This window comes from Fundulus heteroclitus, unplaced genomic scaffold, assembly GCF_011125445.2.
Source record: "Fundulus heteroclitus isolate FHET01 unplaced genomic scaffold, MU-UCD_Fhet_4.1 scaffold_40, whole genome shotgun sequence".
NCBI classification, from domain to species: domain Eukaryota; kingdom Metazoa; phylum Chordata; class Actinopteri; order Cyprinodontiformes; family Fundulidae; genus Fundulus; species Fundulus heteroclitus.
This window is the reverse complement of record NW_023396813.1, coordinates 3,109,804-3,118,951: the sequence shown is the minus strand read 5'-3', so window position 1 is coordinate 3,118,951 and position 9,148 is coordinate 3,109,804. Positions and strand designations below refer to the sequence as shown.

Genomic DNA, 9,148 nt, shown 5'->3' with positions numbered 1-9,148 from the left:
ACAGGTGAGTGAGGTGGGGGTCTTCTCCTGAAGTGGATCACCATCTCCTTGGTCTTACTGGTGTTTAGACACAAGTGGTTCTTCTCACACCAGTCCACAAAGTCCATGATGAATGACGGGTACTCCAGCTCGTTCCCCTCAGACACAGCCCACAATGGCTGAGTCATCAGAAAACTTCTGAAGGTGGCAGCTGTCTGTGTTGTAGGTGATGTCTGAGGTGTAGAGGGTGAAAAGGAATGGAGACAGAACTGTGCACTGGGGGGCCCCGGTGCTGCAGAGTGCCACCTCTGATTGACAGCCGTGCAGCCGCACGTGCTGAGGGTGGTCAGTGAGGTAGTCGATGGTCCAGTCAGCAAGATGTTTGTACAGGATGAGGTCAGGGTGACTGGTCTGAAGTGGGCCGGTTCCCTGGCCTGCACCAGCTGCTCCTCCATCTTCTTCCCATAGTCCTTCTTCGCCGCCCTGATCCTCCACTGGAGGTCCCGCTGAACTCTACACTGCTCCTCTCTGTCCCCTGAGTAGAAAGCCCTCTTCTTCTGGTTCGGGAGGACTTTCAGCTGAGGGGTCACCCAGGGGGTGTTGTTTGGAAAGCATCGTAGCTGTCGTGTTGGCACAATGCTCTCCACACAGAAGTTCATGTAGCCAGTGATGCATTCAGTCAGGCTGTTGATGTCATCACCATGAGAGCTTTGGAACATGCTCCAGTCTGTGGTTCTGAAACAATCCCTCAGTCTCTCACTGGCCTCATCTGGCCAAACTTTCACTGACTTCTTCTGAGCCATTATTCTCCTCACCAGTGGAATGTAATGGGGGAGCAGGTAGACGAGATTTCTACGAGACGAGGTTTAATTCATTCATATACGAATTCTTCACACAATTATCTTCATTTATTAGCTTCAGCTCACCGTGGAGCTAAGAGATTCATAGCTGGATGCAGATATCTTACCCATCATTGCACTTTGTATTCCTTGGTTAGTTGGTCAACACTGTCTCTGCACAGTCTTACAGTTGTACATGTTTATCTTTATATTTGTTCTTGGTTTATTGGCTTTGATTTGCCCTCTTACATGTGACCTAAACATTCCAGTTACAGTCTAGGATCCCAGGATGTCATTACTCTCTGGGCCCCCTTTGTCAGTATAGAGTTAGGAAAAGCAGACTTTGCTTTCTCTGCACCTTCAACTGGTAATTATCTTCAACAGGAACTGAAACTGTTGGATCAAATTTGTTTGTGGGTAAAATTCTTTTAGCACTCATTTAAAACATCTTGCAACGATGTTAGACAGCTCTTGCCCTTCTTAAGCTTTTATTCTTTTTCTTAATTTTTTATCATAATACACATTGTGACTGTGTAATTTAGTAAGTCTAATTAATAAAAAAAAATACAAATGTACCATAAAATGTCCAAAGTTCACAATCCAAACAGAAACATCTGGTAACTACAGTATATTGCACTGACATGGGCTAATGTATCTATTTGCTTCGTTTTTTTTTTAACATTCTGCTATGCCCCAACTTCATTCTTATATTCATGTGTGTATTATGTTACAGATGGCAGGATAAAATTCTGCTGGCAGACCCAGAACTGACAGGCGAGCTCGATGGTGGCAACTGAGACAAAGATGGAGGATGGTTGGGGTTTTTGAAATCAGTGATGAACATGAATTTTACTCTCTGACTTCTGTGATGAAAGAAGGCATACAGGCCTGCATTCGGGGCAGAGCTGACACAGACAGCCAGGTAAAAAGAAAAATTGCTGGATTATCACCCTACTATATTCATCAAGTTATTTTATAAACATTTAATCTTTTTGCACAGAATTCACTCACAGATGTATATTTCAAAGCAAAGGATAAGTCCCTTGAGGTAGGAGGACCTTCTCAACTAAAGCTCCCAGCAGCATTTTGTGTTTTACTTCTGAATGATGATGTTGTTAAGCAGGATGGAAAACATTAACACATGTCAAAGTTTTCTTTTATTCATTTCCAACCAGGGGTTTGAGATGCACACATTTGCTGCACCAGTGTTTGCTACAGTGAGGCGTTCATTGGATATAAGTGAGCAGGAATTTTTGGATTCTCTCTGCTCCATCGCCAACTACCTTCAGTTTATCAGTAAATCCAAAAGCAAGGCAGATTTCTTTTTGACGTAAGTAGAATCCACAATTGCATACGCATAGGAAACTTGCTAAAATGATGGTCTATAACCAGTATAATATTCTCTGTGTGGGGTTCAAAATGTAAGCCTGTTATTTGCTGTTTCCCTGTTTTTAATCTGCCACCTGGTGAATTTTCCAACGTTACTCTGCTTTTCAACTCATTCTCAGGGTTCTCACTTCTCACACAAGATGTAGCTCTTTCTTGCTGCGCTCGTTTATCATGTTATAGATTATCATAGAAATGTGCTCAGGACCCTAAGACTGAAAATAATCAAACACCTGGGGATTGTGACAGTTATAGAGACATCTTGAAGGCAGAGCAGGAGCAAAGCAAAGAGAGTTCAAACATCCTGCTCCAATGATCCTAATTTCCAATTTGAGATCTTTGGGAAAGAAAGTGGATGAACTAAAGCATGTTTTTCACTCAGGCATTGCTTTAGGATTGTCTCCCCAACTTCTTTCTCTGCTTGAGTTTTCTAACCATACAAACAGACAGATTAAAAGAGGAAAAGAGGAGGTACAAAAACAATGGAGGATGGATTAGCAGGATTATACCATCAACAAATGGAATAATCCTGGGCATGCTACTGTGAAAATTGGAACCTCTGGAAATGATTGATGTGCACTGAAGGATTCTTCATGACAAGTTGAACATTGTGGACAATCCTGATCATCCTCATACTGTCATACAATAACAGAAATCAGATGTAATCCAGAGGATTCTTCCTGCACACAATGTTCCCCATCTAAAACGATTCTATAAGAAACCTTCATAACATGCATATACATAATTTAATCGAATCAATTAAAAGTTTAACTTATTACCATGCACTTGAGAATAATTTAGGTCAGGTGTGGCATAAATGCCAGGATCAACTCTCAGAGGACAGTCTTTTCAGTCCATACAGCCCATTTGCCTGGAAACAAACTTTGGCATTATGATTAGGTCACTGTACATGCTACTGACAAACTTAAAAACTGATGTTTGTGTCATGAACAGGGACAGATGGACCCAGTATTCAGCCAGGCAAACAGTAAATATGATTAAAGGAGGTTTATTTCCAGTAAAAAAACAACAACAACAACAAAAAAACTTGTGTGAGCAGGAACCAAGAAAAACAGGCAGGCAAAAAGCGAAGGGCAGGACAAAAACAGAGCTTGTGGTCGAATAACAGTCCGAGGTCAAATCAGGTAATCAAATGAGCGAGAATGTCCAGGGCAGAATCCAAAAAACAGAGTCAGAACAGATCTAAGGTCGGTAACAGGCAAGCTAAATAGACAGACGGGGAATCAGGACAGCTCAGATAGTCCTAGGGCAGAATCAGGTCAGGCAAAACAGGCAGGCAGTCAGATAAGGCAGGAAAAACAGGTCCAGGGGTAAGGCTGGCTCAGAATCCAAAAAGGCAAATTGGGTCAATATTCACACGACTAACAGAAAAGAGTACACTGGACAAGAATCACCAAAATGGCACGAAATCTGGCAGATTGCAGGGGGCGGAGGCAGGTATAAGTAGGGGAGTGAACAGGTGAATGGAGTGAAACTAATTACCGGAATGGGTGGAGCTAATCAGGGGAAGGGAAGTGACTGGAAGTAAACTGAAGCTGATTGGATGGTGACTGGAGAAGGGGAGTGACAGGGTAGTGACTAAGAGGTGAAAAAATGCTGGCAGGTAAACTGAATAAAGGCTGGTGACAGAAGTGATTAGAGCAGGCCAGAAGAACTGATAACATAAAACAGAGTTCACAAATCAAACCACTATCAAACCCAAACTATTCCATAAACCAAAACTAGTACAGAACCTCAACCTAAGACTAAACAGAATACACAACCATAATAAAATCCAAATCCTGACAGTTTGTGAATGTTTTCTGTCATTAATTATTGTAAACTAAAAGTTAAAAATGGAAAATGGCAAGAACAGGGAAAAAAACTCTAAACTATGGGAGCATTTTTGTTATTATTTGATCTCATGATTTTGATTTCAACATATGAATGTATTTCATGTATAAAGGCTGGTATTTGCGTGTTTAATATATTTTCTGTAGAAATGACAAACGTTTTTTCCTGAAGACCCAGAGGAAGCGAGAGGTCAGGTTTCTTCTATCCAATCTGCCAAAGTACATGGACCAACAAATATCTTCCTATTTGAGACCAGTGTTGTGATGCCAATAGGAGGGCAAACCAGGGATTCCTCTCCCTGGTTCATACTGAGAAGTGCCATTCTCAGGGCAGGAGGAAAATGTAGTCCTCCAGCATGTTCTGGGTCCGCCTCTTGGTCTCCTTCTTAATGAAGCTACTCTTTGTAACTCTAGTATTTACCCTTATCTTCTAATCTTAGGGCTTCTTTAGAGCTAATTTTAGACTAGACTGGTCTGCTCCTTTTCTTCATCACTTTTTTTCCACACTGCTGATAATTGTGTGTAACTGTCCGTGTGTTTGCCACTGTCACACCCGAATTTCCTCATTCCGGGACAATAAAGGAATTCTTATTCTTATTCTTATTGCTTACTCAGTACTGGGGTAGTTATATTCTGTTGTAACTGCTAAAGTTGTTGCAACAATACAATGGATGTCCTTCACAGAAACATGAAAGCTTAGTTTGAAGAAAGAATACTCAGTTCATCTAAGCTATTATGGTTTGGTAGTCTTACAACATAGCTGAAATAAATCTTTATTTTCTTCAACTGATGCTCTGTTCCAGAATGTTGAAGGGATTTTATATAACACTTAATCTGTTTTCAGATTAAGCAAAACAGTGTAAAACCAGCACTGTATCGTTTCCTTTCACTTTTTTCCACAATATCTGAAGAATTGAATTCTATCTTCTCTGTGTTTGGGCGTGTGATTTGGATAGGTCTGGGAAACGTTATTCCTATTGCTGGAAAAGAGAATGGTTCTACATAAAGATGAATGCATGCAATCTAATCTGACCAGATTTCTACACAATGGTCCCGAGTTATTTGTGTAGAGAACATTGTTTGTAGAACATCACCCTAGACAGCCTGTGAAGAAGAACGTGGCTATGCATGCAATCACTAGTCCGATTGTTTCAGTGTAACATTGTATAATATTTATAGCATATGATGAAGTAGGTAGTCCTCTATTCAAGCCCAAACTGAAACTATGCAAATAATCAGATTGTAATTATTTGTTCATTTTTCAGTAGTCTATAAGATTGTTATACCAAATAAACTAAAGGTATTTTATTTTATTTATTTGGAATGATCTGTGTGTCCAGTGAGCCTCAGCAATACTCAGTGCAGAGCTGTTTGTTTGTTTTCCAGAAGTACTTCATCGTGATGCAGAGTGTGTTCTATCCTGATGAAAGGATCAACATTAGGTACTGCCTGTAAATATGACTCACTATGTCTTAGGCTTTGTTTGCACGACAGCCATCAATAGAAAAGGGGAATGTGTTCCATTTCTGTTAAAACATCTATATGACAACGTTTTGATTACAATCTCTGCGCACATGACACTTGTAGAAATGTTAAAAACTGCATAACTTCTCTGCCATGCCACTAACTGGTGCTATGTTTTTTTAAACTCAACAACATGTGCATGCATACACACACCCTGCCTAAAAAAAGGCGCCACCACTGTGTCATACTGCTCGTGTGCCAGGGCCTCCCCATACGGGAAGGGTCCAGTTTTTCCTGTCTGCACCACAACAGACACCAGGAGGCTTTCAGAACATTCCACTCTGGAACACGTTTTCTACTCATACTGTTTTCAGAGAAAATGTGTGCTGCTGTGGTGTACAACAATAGTAGAAGCACAACAAAAATGTTCCTTCCTCACCAGAAAACGTTGTCGGGTAAATGGGGCCGGTGTGAGGATGATTAATGCTACATCTCAGACATTCTGATTTTATAGATATGATATCAAAGGCTTTGAGGTGGGGGAGATGGGCTGACCCTGAGACAGGGGGCAAACAAATCATAAAGGTGCTGAAGGACAATATTTTCAAAGGACAGTGCATTGCACTAGGTAAGTGCTTACACAACACATTCATGAGGACCACAAACAAGGTCTGAAGATCAAACAAAAACCCTAGAAAGTGTAAATCTAAACTTACCTGACTTCATCTTGTTACTTAGTTTCCTCCCTATGCATGCCATTCTTTATAACTGGTAATCTAGCTGAAAATGTGATTGGAGGAGTTTAAAGTTTTAGATCAAATATTTGCCAATTTTAGCCTCAACATCAATTGAATGAATGAGGTATTATTGGTGAGTGGGAATAGTAATTAAATGGGAATAGTAATCAAAGATGATGTTTTTTTTTAGTCCATGGGCCAGAATCTGTAGGACGTCTCCTTAAGAAGTTTCGTATGAACTGTCAGGGGGCAACTTTACTGCTACACATAGCAGTGATCTCAAAACACCAATGTTCCCACGTTTTCCCTTGCACATTAATAAGTTATTGCGATAAAAAATCGAAACTGTTGCGCTCTGGTTCAAGAGATCACGTGATTTGATTTTTGCTGCTCAGCCAATCAGATCGCTGTATTGTCAGCTGAGCGCATTCAACCACTTCATCATGGCTGCGCCCGTAAAGGGTTGTAAGCATTTGTTTCCAGACGAAGAAAGCCCAATAATAGCATTTTCTGGCGCCAGTTGGCAAAGATCTTTATGGCAAGGGAAAAGAAATAGCCCAGACCATCCATCATTCATTTTCTAACACGCTTATCCCTGCTGGGTTTGTGAGGGGTGCCGGTGCCTATCTCCAGCTGTCAATGGGCAAGAGGCGGGGTACAACCTGGACAGGTCGCCAGTCCATCGCAGGGCAGAAATAGCCCATACTTTTGCCCATTTTACTGTGATATCACCAAGACCTGTTACGCTAGGATAGCACAGGCGACAGATGTCGTTGTGCCAAACGACTTATCCACGCCAGAATTTGTAAAAAAAACAAACAAAAAAAACAAGTTCTTAAAACTGTAAATGTAGATAACTATATGCAAAAGCTGCCTTTAAAATGTTTGGGACATTGTTTTGTCTACTTGTCTTTTATTTGTGCTATAGAAGTTTCGATATTCATTGCAAGCTAATATTACCAATGCAGGATGACCCATCTACTTGAGAGCCCCCAAGACCATTTTTATTTTTCATGAGAAGTTATAATTTTTACATGATCAAAGATAATGTCAAAATATTCACTCTTGTATCATAAATCTTTGTTTTAATTACTATACTCAGATTGTCATGGTTAAAGTTTTGTCTGGTTTCTTGTTATTTTGCAGTTCACACAGCTCTCCCTCGCTCAGCTATTAGTCACACCTGTCTGGACACTAATTAGTCTTTATTCCCGCCACCTGTCAAGCTCCCTTTATAAACTCACCTCAGTTGTGTTCTCGTCGCCGGTCCATAGTGTTCACTCCCGCTCAGTCTCTGCCAGAATCCTTTCTCAGCTTAGTTTTTTTTTGATACAGTCAACCAGAAGACTTCCTTCAACTTTGTTTTTTGTTCCAGTCAGCCAAGAGACTTTACTCAGCTTTGTTTTTGTTCCAGCCACTGTCTAGATCCAGCTCAGCTCTGTTCCCACTCAAGTTCTCAACTCCTGGTGAGCTGTTCTGGTCTCAAGTCCTCGGCTCAGATGTTCTGGTCTCAAGTCCTCGGCTCAGATGTTCTGGTCTCAAGTCCTCGGCTCAGATGTTCTGGTCTCGGGTCCTCGGCTCTGATGTTCTGGTCTTAAGTCCTCGGCTCTGATGTTCTGGTCTCAAGTCCTCGGCTCTGATGTTCAGGTCTTAAGTCCTCGGCTCTGATGTTCAGGTCTCAAGTCCTCAGCTCAGATGCTCCGTCCTGGTCTCTCGTCTTCGGCTCCAGAGTTCCTCCTGGTCGTTCTCTCTACACGCCTCCTGCCGGCCAGCTTCTGCACCCTACACCTCCGTCTGTTGAAAGACTCTGGGTTCCATCATCATCCATCTTCCACACTATACAAAAAACTCACTCCTAAGAACAAGCTCTGTGTGTGCGTGCTGTGTCCGGGTTCATCCTAGAAAAATATCATGACATTATGGACCGGCCAAGGGATGAATCCGAGCACGCACAGAGCCTGGTGCAGAAGCTGGCAGGATCTAGGGATCTGCCCCGCCTCCGGTTCATTTAGCCTGGGTCGCCGTGCGGCGACGCCTCGCCTCTGTTTTGTCTCGCCATGGTCGCTGAGTTGCGACGCCACGCTTCTGGTTCGTCTGCCGGGGTCGCGTCTGCGACGCCCCGCCTCTGATTCTGTTTTCCGGGATCGCCTTCCGCGAAGTCCGCCTCCCATGCTGCTCAGCATTAAAGGACGGCGCTCCTCGTCGTCGCTGCCCAGCGTTAACTATTGCCGCTGCCCAGCATATAAAGACTTTGCTGCCCAGCGCCTTCTAGTTCAGCTTTTGTTTTGAGTTATGTTTGGTCTTGTGTTTTGAGTTACTTAACGTTCCTTAGTTTTAGAGTATTTCAGTGTTTCTTTGATTTCTTAGAGTTTTTTAGGTTTGGTTTGTTGTGTTCTAGTTCTGCTTTAGTTTCTAGTCTTGCTTTTTGTATATTTTTACTGTTTTAGAAGAATTGTTTCTGCCTTCTGTTCATTTGTTTAGGCTCAACCTTAGTTTGGGTTACTTAGGATTTTTTGGTGTTTTAGAGTTATTTTGGGGTTTTCTTTCTTTTGAGTATTTGAGTTTTTATTTAGCTTTTGTTTTTCCAGCTCGGTTCTATTTTTTTAGGTTAGCTTAGTTTTCCGAAGTTTTGTTTTTGAGTTCCAGTTTTTTACCTTAGACTCCCTGTTCTGCTTTGTTTCATAGTTTTGCTTTAGCGTTTGGTTCCTTTCCTAGTTTACCAGTCTTGTTTGGATTTTTCAGTTTTAGACCCGTAGATCCGGCTTTAGACCCTGTAGTCCCTTCCTAGCCCCTGTAGTTCCTGTCTAGTCCCTGTCCAGCCCCTGTAGTTCTTGTCTAGCCCCTGCAGTTCCTGTCCTAGCCCTGTAGTTCTGGTCTTAGTTCTGTATTA

General features: G+C 41.9%; 1 pseudogene; it reads left to right on the top strand.

Moving 5' to 3' along the window:
• Positions 1-292: 292 nt before the first annotated feature.
• Positions 293-6,227, top strand: LOC105922919 (annotated as a pseudogene).
• The last annotated feature ends 2,921 nt before the right edge of the window (positions 6,228-9,148 follow it).